This window comes from Cupressus sempervirens, chromosome 11 (genome assembly GCF_028749045.1).
Source record: "Cupressus sempervirens isolate cs-2001-9-10 chromosome 11, ASM2874904v1, whole genome shotgun sequence".
NCBI classification, from domain to species: Eukaryota; Viridiplantae; Streptophyta; class Pinopsida; order Cupressales; family Cupressaceae; genus Cupressus; species Cupressus sempervirens.
This window is the reverse complement of record NC_143128.1, coordinates 846,374,859-846,390,789: the sequence shown is the minus strand read 5'-3', so window position 1 is coordinate 846,390,789 and position 15,931 is coordinate 846,374,859.

Genomic DNA, 15,931 nt, shown 5'->3' with positions numbered 1-15,931 from the left:
GGACATCCTTGGATCACCAAACACCACAGCTTGTGACTGTATAGAATTAGGTAAAGACTGTAGCCGCTCTAACTCCATGGTCACCTTAGCCAAATGAAACTATGACTCCTTGAAAGCCAACTATGTACTCTCAAGAATCTCAAAAGTCACCTCAAGCTACTCAGTAAGCTCACTCACCTCATCTTCCTTGGCCAACAATGCATCATATGTTGTACTGCCCCACTCCATAAGATAATCTCTGTCAGCTACCAACTGCATATAATTCTATCTCAAAATCTGAATAGCCTCCCATAAAGAGTGGATCTCTGTCAAGGAAAGATAACTGCCTTCCTGCTCATCACTAGTAGGAGAACCCCAACCATAAACTGCTAACAACTGACGAGCAGCATCAAAATGCTAGCAAGTGATAGCAATGTCTCGGTCACCAACTCTTAACTGATTAGACACATGATGGCACTGGCTTGACTATCTCATACAAACCTCCTCTGATGTACTGTCTAAAGGAGTATCCTCAAAGTCACTAGTCTCTAGAGTATTACAATCCATACCCTATGAATCAAATCTAAAGCTCATATCAACATACGGAGTATCAAAAACATTAACACTGCTGTCCAACTCCTCTATACCCAAGGAAACTAAGTCTTCAAAACTGCCCACTACATCCTCCTGGATATCATCAATGCCAATATGATCCTGGGACTCATCTGTACACACTGCCAAATATGAAATATCATCAACACATTCCAGCAATTATGGTCGACTGGATATATGAACAAAACCCAACACCGGCGTATAAAAACTAATACCAACATCAAATAAGATACTGGCACAAGAAAAGACAACACCGTGTAATCTGCTAATCAAATCCATGATAGCACCCAAACAAACACTGCTACCAAAAAGTGTTAAAGATCTCCAGTCACCTGAATCCCAAATGCCAATATAACAATCTCTAGTCCATATCCATAAACTAGAATCAACTGGTAACTCAAGAAAACTCCTCACCTGAGTAATATGACCAATACCAACTAACTCCACATACCTGTCATGATGAGATAATGAAGTCACAATACTATCTTTGTTCACCTTCAGTTGGCTGGACAAATCATGTGAAGTACTACCAGCCTCAACCCCATGTGATGAAGCATCTAACTGTGCCTGGTACTCTTTCTTAGCAAAGTCATGAATGCTCAATGTCTGCTCATCTCTACCAGGTATCTCACCATCCTGCACAACAACATCCTCATAATCATCATCTGAACCCACTACACTATAGTCATTGCCTGTTGTAACTATACCATCCTGAATACCTATGACATCACCCTTTGATGACCTATAAACAATTGTCTCAATTTGAGTATCAAGTTGACCATTACTATCAATCTGTGTAATATCCTTTCCCACCACCTCCTGTGGTAGAGTAGAATCTGAGACCTCTACATGGCTATCAGCTAGTTTCTCAAACTCCTCATGCAAGTTCTTGGGAATTGTGTCATTTGTCCTATAAGAAAATTTGCCAAATAGAAATCCAGTCAACTTATCCACCTTAGCTGGGTCGAACAACATGTCATTCATTATACGGTTGTGCTCAACCAACTTTTCAGACATGTCATGGCTTATTTTCATAAGTTTATCTCGAATGTCTAAATAACCATCCTTTCTACTATTTTGACTCTGGATATCAATTGTCCAAGATTGTGTCCTCTGAGACTCTATACTATACCTGTCCATTCTGGATAAAGTAGAGTGTAACCCCAATAGGATATAACTTCTTCAAACACCAAGAACTAACATGCAAATGATTAGAAGTAGCATGAAACCATAGATTTTGACATGCAACTGATTAGAAGCAACATGCAGCCACCAAATTCACCAAGAACTAACATGCAAATGATTAGAAGTAGCATGCAACCATAAATTTTGTCATGCAACTGATTAGAAGCAACATGCAATCATAAATTATGACATGCAAGATCTGGGTAGTTGTCAAAACTGACATGCAAACTTCTACAACCACCAAATTCACCAAGAACTAACATGAAAATGATTAGAAGTAGCATGCAACCATAAATTTTGACATGCAGCTGGTTAGAAGCAACATGCAACCATAAATTATGACATGCAAGATTTGGGTAGTTCTCAAAACTGAAATGCAAGATCTGGGTAGTTGTCAAAACTGACATGCAACTTCTACAAACCCTCAGGCTGGCAAGATCATGGCTCTGATACCACTGAAATGTCCCTTTTCTGATTTTTCATGATATTTCAAGCCTCAAATCAGATCTTTAAAATCAAACAACTAATATCACAAAGATCCCCCAAATTTCTCAAGAAACCCCAAATCGGGTATGCTGAAAATAGTGCCAAAAGCTTCACAACTTCACAAATTATTAATAAATCTGAAAATGGACATTTTTATAGAAATTTCAGCAGCATAAAAGCCTACAAAATGACATTTCCAGATCCGTATAGCCTTTACACAATATTTCACAGATGTAGGACAAAAACTATGCTCATCAGGCTCCCGAAATTAACACAAAAATGCCCGAAAACACAACAAAAACACTAATAATCTATCTCAGAAGTTTAATCACGTCCCAATACATATATTTAGCTCTATTTTAATGCTTTAAAGTCTTAAATACATCATCAACCCAAACTGATATGAAATACTCAACTGAAAACACCAAACTCATACAAAAAACACACCCGAAAACCCACAAATCTGCACTGTTCAGCACAAAGGAAAACTCTGTATGAGCATGCACATGGAATGGCTTCAAACTCCCATCCTTAGCCTTCCTAGAAACCTGCAAAATCCCATTCTTGGGTCTCCCTGAAAACCTGCAAACTCCCGTTCTTGGGTCTCCTTCTCCACAGGTTTGGTAGCCTCTGAAGAATGACAAAGAATGAGTAAAAATCAAGTTCTCCCATCAACCCAAAATGCCTCCAAACCCCTTAGAAGAGGGCATAACCATAACTCGCGTCCAAGAGAGGTTAATGAAACATATTTTAATAATAATTTTCATTTATTAGTCCAACAGTTTCCAAAGATTAACCCCCTTTTTCCGAAACTTCACTTTCTTGGGCCTGCCTGCCTTAGCAAAGATTATTATTTTTTAATTATTTGAAAAGGGGACATGACAGGGTCTTCTACCATGATTGTTGCAAAATCTTGATTCCATTCAAAATTTTCATAATAAACACTTTCTTCTTGAAAGTACTTTCTTTGCCTTACATTTCATCTCACTCTCTCTCTCTCTCTCTTTTCCATCCTTCCACTCTGTCACTTTTGATGATCTTTTTGAGAACACTTTCCTACAACACCTACCAGGTATGTGCCACATATTCTTGCCTATATTTTATTTTATTCATTATTTATGAGAAATTCATGTTGTTTAAATTTATTACTCTTGCATATCCTGGCCTAGTGGGACCCATGCCTATACATAGTTGGGGGGGGAGGGGAGAATATTCATTTTTCAAGAATTTCAAATCGTATGTAAACTTTAAAAGCTATTGTTTTATGAGATGAATATCATCATATATTGATGACTTGTCCTTCTATGATTGCATCATTAAGGGAATTACAAACATTACAGTTGAATTTAACTTTTAATGATGATTGACAATGTGTTTGGGGTGACTGACCTATACATGAGTGAAAAATTATGAGACTGGATGTGAGGAAGGATATCACGAGATTGCATGAATTACAAATCTTTATGAAGCATGAAGTGATAGAAAACTATTTTCTTTGTCTGGTGTCATAATATTGGAAATTATATTAACTTTCCATTGTTGAACTCTAGAAAATGACATGTTTTTGTCAAAATTCTATTGTGAGTAATAATGGGTGGAGGTCTCCAAAGGTATGAACCAATTGATCATAGGGTTTTGTTTGGTGACATGGCCAGTTGGGAGATGTTTCGAAGAAGATGATGTACTACCTTAGTCTTAAGGGATTTGATGAGGAGGTTCCTCTTTAATTTCTAAGCACCTTAAAGGATGGCTTTGCAATGGTTAAGGGCCTCATAATTGAATTTATAGAAGATGTGGTAGTTGAAGTCATTGGGTTACCCTAGAAAGGAGAAAATTGGGAAAAATATTTTGACCTATGAATGACTAGGCCACAGTTTAGTGTGCATGTTGACCGTCCATTGGACATTGAAAAGAAGAAGGGTACCTCTAGTTTATCATTTTCTTTATAGTTTATCTAGCCAACAACATTTATCATTCAATACTTCATGTGTGAAGGTTGTTACAAATACCTGCATGCCATATATTTCAAGATTTTGGCTCATCTGTGGCATGATTATCAACATGTAAATCTTCCCAATTTCCTATTTAACATTGTTAAGAAGCAAGCTTCTTTAGTACAATTAGGAAAGGGTCATTCCATCTCCCATCATTACTTGATAAAATTAGTTGTGGAAAGAGAATTGAAAAAAAACAATCAATTGGGACATGGAAAGAGTTTTTGTAGTTAAAGGAGGTGGGGCCTAGGTTGGTTGGCCCTAGAGGCCAAGGGGTTGGATGAAGGGAAAGGACATCTAGTGATTTTTGTAAGGTTATTCCTAGAACTCAAATTTTTCTTGAAGCCTCTCCCTCTAGTTCTAGACCAACTAAGAAGAGAATTTATAAAGCTGATGCATCCATCTCTAGCAAAAAGGAAAGAAAAAATAGAGAAGCTTCTAGTGCCCTTAAGATCCCATCATCTATTAAAACTAGGTCTACTATTAGGGAAGGAAAAGGTAAAGTTGTGGGACTTGAAGAAGAGAAATTAGAAAAAAAATCGATGATGAAAGTAATGTTAATTAAACCTTGTGCTCACAAGAAGAGGAAGCTTTAGAAAAATCTCCTAAAGCACCTACTATAGAAATGTCTACAAGCAAGAGGAAATGAAAGAATCCTCCATGCCTATCCACACCTCCTATGAGATGAAGTGTGAGGTTTTCTGAAGTCAATAAGATTAGTGAAGCCTTTATTCCAATGGTTAATCTAGAATCTTGTGAGGTTGAGAAGGAGTTCTCTTCAAAGGGAAAATTGCAACAAAATATAGCCATTGATAATGAGTGCAATAACTAGAGTCCACAACCTAAAGTTGACCTTAGTATTAGCTATGTGCTTGTTGATAGTGATAAGGAGTCTAAAGAGATTGAAGCATTTGAGGAATTTGAAGAAAGCCCTATTATGCAGGATACTGGTGAGAATCCAAAAGACCTTCCTTCTAAGGACTATCCAAAATTTAGGCAAGAAATTGTTGAGGAAATAATAGAAAAGCTCAATCAAGATGGACTAGATACACTAGCCACAATAACAACTATATCTAGTAAGGAAGAGAATGTGATGACAAAAATTGTCACAAGAGAAGGAGAATGCTCTATGCCACAAAGTGTCAAAAAAATCCCTCATCTGACCTCTAAATGGATAAATTTTTTTAACTAGGAACCATTGCCACCACCCAATTTGTCTACACCTTTTTCCACATGAATCAATTTTTTTCAACAATTGTTATAGGAAAGAGCTCAATGGAAGTTTGAAAAAAAAAATTTGAAACATATTATTAATGAATAGAGGTATCAGTTGAAACAAAGCTTAGACTAGAATGAAGTTTTAAAAAGGAGGATTGAACAAGTTATAGGATTGATTCCCAGATCACCATCACCAGTATATGTATTGTTTCTCAAAGAGTAGCTTGTAAATTTCAAATTGACTAGAATTGTTGAAGGGCTTAATCCCTCCATTTCAAATCCATATGAGTTTTATGATGCATTCCAATATGTTCCAATGCCTTTGAAGAATTTATTGTGTGAATTATATCTCCATAATTTGGCAGTGCCTAATGATAAAGAGTGGAACTCAATCATGTATATAGGGGATGTGTAGTTGAGAGTAGTGATGTCTTGGATGCAGAATGAGATAAGAAGGGAACATCAAACTGTGCCTTATAGGAACAATGACATGACAATTCCTCTACTCATGAGACTAGAAGTTCAATAGTCTAGAAGAATATTTCTGGATTGGATTTCTATTCTAGGCAACCCTGCTAGAGATAGTAAATGATGCTCAGTCAAAGAATAAGCCTTTACAGATTGGGAACAACACTCTTCTCGTGATGTTGAGACAACTATTGTTGCTTCAAGAAAAACATGGAAATTGCTGCCACATGACCTAAAGATAAGAGAACACCAATCTCCTCAAAATTTATCCCTTGCTACTATTAGAATTCCATGGTATATTGATTTGGGAAGGAATCTATGCAAATATTGGCTTCCATTAAAGTATCAACCCCTATCCTCCTACAACCACTACTAGAAGTGAACACCAATGAAAATGATCACAATATGCTAATAGAAGTTTAGTGATGGAGAAGGCTCAAGAAAAATTTTGGGTACTTTGATTATGTTAAGAATTTGCTAAGGGAGAGGACAACTAGTGATTATGTTAAGAATTTCATGGTTTCTAGAGACCAAAAATAGCTCAATTGGGGGGAATTATGGGCCTCTAAAAGGCCATTATTTTAAGATATTTTAATCTTGTTTTTAAGAAGTTATCTTGCAAAAAGAGTCATGACTTTATGGTTTTAAGAAGATGAACTTATGTCTTTATGTATATGTTATATATATGTTAAGACATTATGTAGGAGTTTGGATAGTTCAAATATGCTATAATTGCTTGAATCTATGGACAAAAATGGTATAATGAAGTAATATTACATGCTGATAAATATTCCCTATTAATGCCATATCTTGGGTAGTTTTCCTCCTCTGGCCATAGGGTTTGCAAGAGTGGAAATTTAAACTTTACACCTTTCTTAATATTGATGATGAAATAAATATATTTATGTGGAAGTTGTGTGTGTATTGAATGTTTTTTAGGTACTTGCCACAGATATTCAAGGGTCAACATATCAATGTTAAAGTCAGAGCCAACTAGACTGCTAAACCATCATGAGTGGAGCAAGTCATTATATTCTTTTTGTTGGAATAGCACATGAATGTAACTTCCAAAACTTGCTACATTCTTGGAGGATTTAATCTTGATTAATGTTTATTATGTTTCAAACATTATGAGTCTATAATTGATCCTCATTAATGGAGTGATTGTAGAGTTAGGAAGTAGTTGTAGTTTTCTTTAAATAATGACTGTTGTAGCTTTAAGCACAATTTTAAAAAAGAATAGGACAAGTTAATTTTCATAGCAATAAAGTGTGATACTATTTTTAATTAAGTGTAATTATTTCACCATGAATGAAAAGAATGAGTAGTTCAAGTTTATTTCTTTTATCTTGATTGTATTTTCTATTCACTCATCCAAGGGGACCCACTTGGTGAGTGAACTATTCAATTAGAATAGATTTCATTTCCTTGTTTATTTCTATGCAAGATAGAATTCTATTGCTCCTATAGCCATTGATAACAAAATAAATGAACTGTCCTATAGCATAGGTCAATAGATAGGTTTACTATTGCAACATTATTTTAAAGCTTTGAGTTAAGTTGTTGTTTCAATTTCTAGCAGAGGTTTCCTTTAGCATTTCCTTCACTTTAGTTGTAATGACTTATAGGATAATTAGAGAATAGACTTTGGAATCATCCTCTCAAGTTTACGCTCCCAAGTTGACAAATTAAATGGAGTTAGTACTATTTTAAGTAAAACAAATGATGTTTGACCATGGAATCACTATGAAAGAATTACCATATTGATTCTATTTCAAACTTTATGAGTTTTTAATTGATCCTCATTAATGGAGTGATCATAGAGTTAGGAAGTAGTTGTAGTTTTCTTTAAATAATGACTGCTGTAGCTTTAAGCACAGTTTTGAAGAAGAATAGGACAAGTTGATTTTCATAGCAGTAGAGTGTGATAAATTTTTTAATTAAGTGTAACTCTTTCACCATGAATGAATAGAATGAGCAATTCAAGTTTATTTATTTTATCTTGATTGTCTTTTTTGTTCACTCATCCAAAGGGGTCCACTTGGTGAGTGAACTATTCTTCTAGAATATATTTAATTTCCTTGTTTGCTTCCTTGCAAGATAGAATTCTATTACTCCTACATCCATTGATAACAGAATCAATGAACTGTTCCTACAACATAGGTGAATATGTAGGTTTACTATTGCAACATTATTTTAAAGCTTTGAGTAAATTCATTGTTTTAGTTTCTAGCATAGGTTTCCTTCAACATTTCCTTCACTTTAGTTGTAATGACTTAGAGGAGAATTAGAGCATAGACTTTGCAGTCATCCTCTCAAGTTTATGCTACTGGGTTGACAAATTAAATGGATTAGTGTACTATTTTCAATAAAATAGATGATTTTATCTGACCATGGAATCACTATGAAAGGATGTCCAATCCTTTGTTATTAATGTATTAAGTTGACTGGCCACCAATTGTTAGAATTCTTTAGAATAACTAAGAGTGTGGGGGGGGGGGGGGGGGGGGTGGAGGTGAATTAGTCATCCAAGGTTTAGATTTAAAAATAAACCTTTTCAATGTTTAGTTGTTCCATATGCATAAAACCTTATTATGCATCAATCCATTAGATCATACAATACTTAAACTTTGTAGGTTACTGTCCCAGGTCAAAAAAACTTTGCAGAAATGTAAACATGGAACATAAAAGATTCAATAACACATTTGACACAAGGATTTTATGTGAAAATCCAATTTGTTAAAAACCACCAGTAACATGCTACTAATTATCACTCTTCTAAAGTGATACCTTGTGAAAGGGCAACCTATGAAAGGTTACAATATACACTATTAAATGTAACTTGGGTAAAGGATATCAATCACCTTGTTAGGAGTGAGCCTTTTTAGAGGACTTCAGATCATTCACTCGAAATGTCACCTAGTTAAAGGATTTACAAATGAATATTAGGTCAACCTTAATCCAAAGGATTTACCCTGGATTGATACAATGATTAGAATGTAAGAGTGAGGCTTGATTGGATAACAAATCACAACTCACATGTAGATTAAAAATCTCTATTTTAGTCCTCTATTTTTCTTGTCATTGACACACTTCAACTTTGATAGTTTGTCCACCCTTCAAGCATTCATACTCTTAAGCCTTCTTGCTTTGCATGCCAATTGTAGTCTCTTCTATTTGTCCATTGAATGAAGTAATACCCTAGACTCCTTGTCTTGATTAGGTTCTCACACATGAAAACCTTTGCTTTTGACCAAATCTCTCTATAAATAGAGATTTAAGATCTTTTTTTGCTTAACCATAATCGTCCATTTTAGGGTTAAGTAGGATACAATGAATCTACCCACTTTTCCATTTGGTTCCTTTGGAAACTTCTTCTTTAATGATCCTTGAATTTGCTAGAAAATGGTTTACCTTGAATTCTATGCCACCAGCTCATCATAATTATCTTATACATGTTTTACACAATTCAAGAAAATAAAATAATCAGCTCAGATCCATAAAAATCTATGATTTAAAATAAATACTAGCACTCAACATCAATATTTGTCACTCAGCTTCCATATTGTTCTTCAACTTGGTGAACACTATAGTTTATTGATGCTAAGCACCAAGTAAACTTTACTTGACATATAATGACAATCACTTGGCTTGCACTAATTTTCATCTTTTCTTGATAGCTCTTGTTATTTACTTGATGTCCACTAATTTATGCTTGGCTTGCACTAACTACTCAACAAGGCTTGGTGGACACTTTTAATACTTGATCTTCTTCTAGTCTTAACTGGAGTAATCTTTTATTTTAGACTTTAAGTCGATAAACAAGAACCTACATGCTATCACTCTTGAAATCTAGGCTCTATAGTAAATTTTTTCAAGAGAAAATTTGGCAAGTCAAGTTCTAAACCTAAATTTAATGTTTATTGTTTCAATTACAAAAAATGAGGTCATCAAGCATATGAGTCTAAATCAAAGGCCAATAAGATACTAGTTACTTCTAGATTTGAAGATTACTATAATACATGTCAGAAGTATGGTCATAAGGCACACGACTACAGATCTAAAGTAAAGAGAAATTGGACATCTAAAGGACAAGGAAAATTACCTTATAAAGGTAATGCCATAAATTAGGATTTCAATACTTGGGTGAATTGTGAATTGTGTGGAAAGTATGAATACATTGCAAAAAATTGTGCTAGGATACATCTCAAAGAAAGATTAGGAAAATGGAGATTATTTGGATCAGTATGTTTCAATTGCCAGAAGGTCAGTCACCTAAGTAAAGCCTATATGAACAAAGCATTGATAAAACCCATTGTTTTTAAGATAATAATAGAAAAGAAAAACTAAATAATGAAGAAGTGAGAAGCCAAATGAATAAAACATGGAGAAAGAAAAATCAAGAAGGAAATAATTCAAGTGATGAAGTTGTGATCACCCAATCCAATGGATTAGGTGATTCCCCCACCTCAAACTAAATAAAGAGGTATTTGAACTATGTTTCAAAATTTTAAATCTTCCACTAGTTTCTAGATTAAATGTACTAAAGTCCAAATCTTTATTTTGAATTTGAGTAATGTATGTGAGTGTTGATCGAGTGTCACTAATGAAGTTCAGAAAGTGTTAGGTGACCTATTTGAAATGGAAGTATGACCGAGTTGAGGTTCTAACAAAGTTGATGGAATAAGGAAATGTGACTAGTGAGTTATCTCATGTTTCTTGAGATAGCATTATCTCACCCACTATTCATACAAAGCATTGACAAGGCTCTAATATTGAATTTCACAAGTCATTTTGAGTACACAATGATTGATTTTTCAAAGCACATTTGGAGATCTTTTAGTAGAGATTTCAAGAGATTCAAAGCATGCTGTTGACAATTGTTGTGAAGTAGTTATGTAATTTATGAGTTGCATTGAAATTGTGTTTAAACCCCAAATTTGAAGGAATGACATCAAGATTGTTTGCAAATAAGAAGAATGAAAATTTTCCTCTGCCTAAGTATAGGGAATATCCTAAGATAGTGATGAAGGGTGATCTCTCAGGTGCCTTTTCATCGATCCCACCTAGAGCCATAATGATTCATGATGTTAGGTAATGTTACATGTGTAGAGTAGGAGAGGTAGGAGATTACAAATTATGACTTGCATATAAAAAGTTGTGTTAAGAGGGAGTATTGAAGGAACAATATAAGCACCTTTTTGAGAATGGGTTGAATCACACCCTATATTTCTTGAGAAACTTTAAAGTGGAATGGATTAAATTTGTGTTGAGTAGGATTCATGATATGAAACTATGGCTGAAATATGGACTAGTGAAAATCATCCACCATGTGACTGGTACCCTATTATAGACATGAAGAAAAAAATGCGACACCAAAGAAAAGATACAATTGAAGAAAATACCCTAGTAGTATAGAACAATAGAGGATTAATGATTTCTACAATCATTTATGCTGAGATTGAGTTTGTAGTAAGGCACAAGTTCTATCAATCAAGCCAACCTGATAGTGTTCCATGTGTAGTTGTGGACCAAACATTGAAAATAGTAAAGAAATATGATGCTTATGATTGTGTTGAGCTACAACTAACCCAATTCTCCAAGAATGTGACAACCATATAGAAAGCCAAAAACACAATGTTTAAGTTTGGGTCATTTGAAATATTGTTTTTGATCAAGGAACACCTATTACACAACAAATCAATGAGTACAGTCATCAGTTGGGTGATAATTTTCACAATGTTATGTATGTATATTTTGAGGAATTCAAATAGAAAATGAAAAAGAGGATGTAGATACATAAATATTTAGTAGATAAGTATGTTGGAAGTCTTATTGGGAAGTGAGATACTTAGAGGGGGGGGGGGGGGGGTGAATTGGGATCTATAATTTTTTAAACTTCTTCAAACAAATAAAATGCATTTGACATTATGTTAGGATCAACCTTAGATTGAAATAACAGTTACATGCAAATATAACCAATATCAAAAAATAATAGATCACACATAAGAGAACACAAGACACCAAGATTTAACATGGTTCACCCAATCCTTGGGCTACTTCCACCCATCAAAAAGTCCAATATTGTTATGATCTAGTGATTACAAACTGATTACAATTTGTAATGCCTTACAACTCAATACAACCACAAGAACCAATTTTCACATCACCCCTTATGAATATCCCTAATCCTAAGCCTTTTTATACAAGCTTTTTGCCACTTAAAAAATTAGGGCTAGAATAATAGAAAATAGTAGCTGACACATTTTACAATATAAGGTTATTTTTGGCTTTGGGGCCGCTACCCTCGAATACCTCCGTGGGGCCATTGCCACTTGATCCCACCTTGTATTGCGATAGGAAGCACACTTAGGGTGCTACCCCAAGACCCTGCAAGGGTGCTGCCCCTTGACCTTGTCTTTGGGGTACTGCCCCCAAACCCTTGTAGAAATAATCTGGAGGGAATCCACATGGAATAAACCTCTAAGTCTGATTAGGCTCCACATCACAACACATTATCCCATCTGAAATCTAGATTATCAACTATATAATTGTTATGCTATAACAGATCTAAGTATGCATTACATCCACAAACATGAAGTAAATGTAAACACATAACACAAAATATTTGGTTACCCAAAAACCCTCCAAGGTGAAGGTAAAATTGGGGTGGGGATGAAATTGATAAATCTTCACTACAGATGCAATAAAGTGTGCTTGTTAGAGATATAATGTTTGACCACTTTTGGTGATCTACCCTATGAGGAGCTTACAAGACTTATTCAGTCTACCTTGATTAAAGGATTTAAAAGTAAAACTAAGTAGGAACTATATTAGGAGATTTGAATAGGCCTATTAAGACCACTCTATTAAGAAATTTACCCTGATACACTAGTTAGGATGTCTTAATACCCAATCCTTTGGTTAGCACTTTGTTGCTAGATTAGAAATCTTCTCTTTCCAATATTGATTTGGTCTCCTTATCAATTTTTTTTTTCATGTCCTTCACTACTTTGTTCAATTGCTCTATCCAATCTCTTTCCTTATACAAACATAGCCTCCTTTTCTATCACTTTCTCTATCTTTGCTTTAGACATACATATCCTAGTTTAGGGTTTGAGTTTATCCTTAAATAACCAATTGATGAACCTTCTAGATCAAGACCAATGATCTAGATTCATCCTTTTTTTGGTTAGTCCTCACATTTTTTTGATTGGTTACACTACCTTCATAGGGATTGAAGTCCTTTAACAAAACACGTAATCACCTCTTTAGTTATCTCTATAATCCATAAATTAATTGTAGAAGTCAGCTAGAAATGGTTTACATAAGTGTTTGTGCCATCACAAACACATGTCAAAGTTGATTTATTGGGCACTTGAATATCCTGACACTCGATCCTTATTGATATTCATGCTATCCCTTGGATTTTGAATGCTCGACAATTTTTATCTTACTCAACATTAAATGACTATTCTTGGCTTGATGTTTACTATCTTTTGACATGCTCGACATACACTATCACTTGGTCCAAACTAGAGTACTCAACAATTGAAGACCTGCTTGGCTCAAACTAAAATATGAACAAGTCTAATATACATTGCTTGACCTTTATTTAATAGCTTGGTCATAGTGATGATTGACCAACTCTACCTAGGAAATGAATACATGTTTAACACTAATATAGGTGACATGGCTTACAGATTAACAATCTCCCCCTTTGACATTAGTGGAAAAAACACTTTTTCATGACTTATCATTACATCCAAAATTAAAAAATAAGTACTCCCCTTTACATTGTGACTTTGTCTATATACATCATATATGCATATCTACAAAAAAATTATGTCCAAAAATGAGTGAATATTACATCTACAATCTATTTCTCCCTCTATTTTCTCCTTAATCATTTCTCCCTTTGGCTAATCTATTTGCCTCTTGTTTTTGACACTTATGGCTTGTGAGGTGCTGGGGTCACATTATACTTGTCAAAAAATGTCTTATGAATCTATAAAATCATTTCCAATGCATGATCCCAACTAGATATGATTGATTCCAAAACTTGTATCTTTATTTCTGTTGAGCAACTAGATCAACCAAACTATCTGATGTAAAGAGATGAAGATATCTCTTAAGAAAATATTTTACAGCTGAAAGTTCTACTTGTATCACCTCCAAATGAGGTAACAATATGTATTTAATGGAGATAAAGTTGGCTCTTATGTTATAATTCTTTGCCTATAACTCCACTAACCTACCTTGAGAAAAAGTTAGTCTATTGAAATGAACAGAGATTGAACTTGTGTCCATGCTCAAAGAATGTGTGGATGACTTCAAGTCTTCTTGAAGTTTATCAAAAGACTATTGATTATCCAATGTGAAGAAATTAACATCACAAAGATTCTTATACAAAGAATAAATATTCTATAAAATTCCTTCTAAAGTATTTACAAGATTTAAAAATTCAACTTGTTTTATTGCTATCTCTATTGAAACTTTCTCCAAAACTTTGTGCTCAAATTTCTTTTTAGACCACTTCATCAATTTCTCATTAGCCTCAGTATCCTCATTATTGACTCTCTCAAAAATATGAACTAATTGATCAATTATTGGTTTTTGTTATTTCATAGTATGAATGTGAAAATCATCTATAAAAATATTTTTAATCTCATGTAATACCTATCGTTGTTGCCTCTCTCTTCGTAGTTCCTCTTCTTTGGTCTTCCCCTATGATAGTTATTGAAAATTTTTCATTTTTTCAAATGTGATTGTCTTAGGATCATACTTTGGAATGAAAATAACCTCATCTAATGTCATTGGCTTCCACTATGACCTAAGCTTTTTCTTCATCTTCTTAGCCCTTGGTGTGCTAAAACTTGACAATGTAACCTATAATGGTGTTCCTTCGACACTTGGTCCCTATATCCATTGGCCTTTAGTAACACTCTCCTTCAAAGTAGGTATGATTTTTTTATAGGTGTAGCAATCGATGTTGTAGTAGATATAGACACATAACTCAAAAATTGTACTAGAACTTGTATTGCCTTTTTCTACATATGAGACTCTCTAGTCTTCTATTGTTTGACCTCTTTCCTCAATATGGGGTCCTAAGGAATCATGTGAAAATTTATTTTCTTTTTCTTTCTCTTCTCTTTATTCCTTATCAATGAGAAGAGTGGCTGCAAGGGTTGGATATTGAATCACAATGATAGCTTTTCCTTGTTACTCAACACTTGCATCTTGTTTACCCTTCTCCTCAACTATGAAAGGATTTATTTAAAAACCATCAATTATAGAGGTCATAGTTGGTGCATTCTCAATCCTTGGTTAATCCCTAATTTGCATTAATACTAGATTGGTGAATGATAGAGGAGTATTTGAGGTTGCACTCATCAATTCTACATTTTTAAAGTTCTTCCTTAGTCAACACATTAAAAAATTTCCATATTTCATCAGGAATTTCTTCTATAGTGAAAACATATTTTTGTTCACTCTCCTCTACCTTTGTTCTTATATTCTCTTCTAGATTATTTGGCTCATCATAATATTCTTGATTATCTAACTCCAATATTTTTATTTCTTCTTCCTCTTTTTCTTTTATTGCTGGAGGAGCCAACAACCCAAATACCTTTTTCCATACTAATTTTCTTTCTTGCATAACCTCTTCTATCATTTTATTTTTCAAAATATCATAGGTACTTATCTTGGGCATAAATTTCTTTGCATAATCTTTTAGGGCTATATATATGTGAGTCTTCCCTAAATCTGGCATTGTTTGGCTAGACTTGTCTCCCTTATTTTTCTTTCTGTAGACAATACCCATTTCCATTTTGCATCTAATTTATTGTACAATTCTTTAGGTATAACCTTTCCTAGCTCTATAGGAATGTACTTGAAATTTTCCATCATATCCAACATTGTTTGTTCAATCTTTTCTTTATTTTCTTTACCTAAAGAATCATATTTAATATGGTTAAAACCTAAAATTC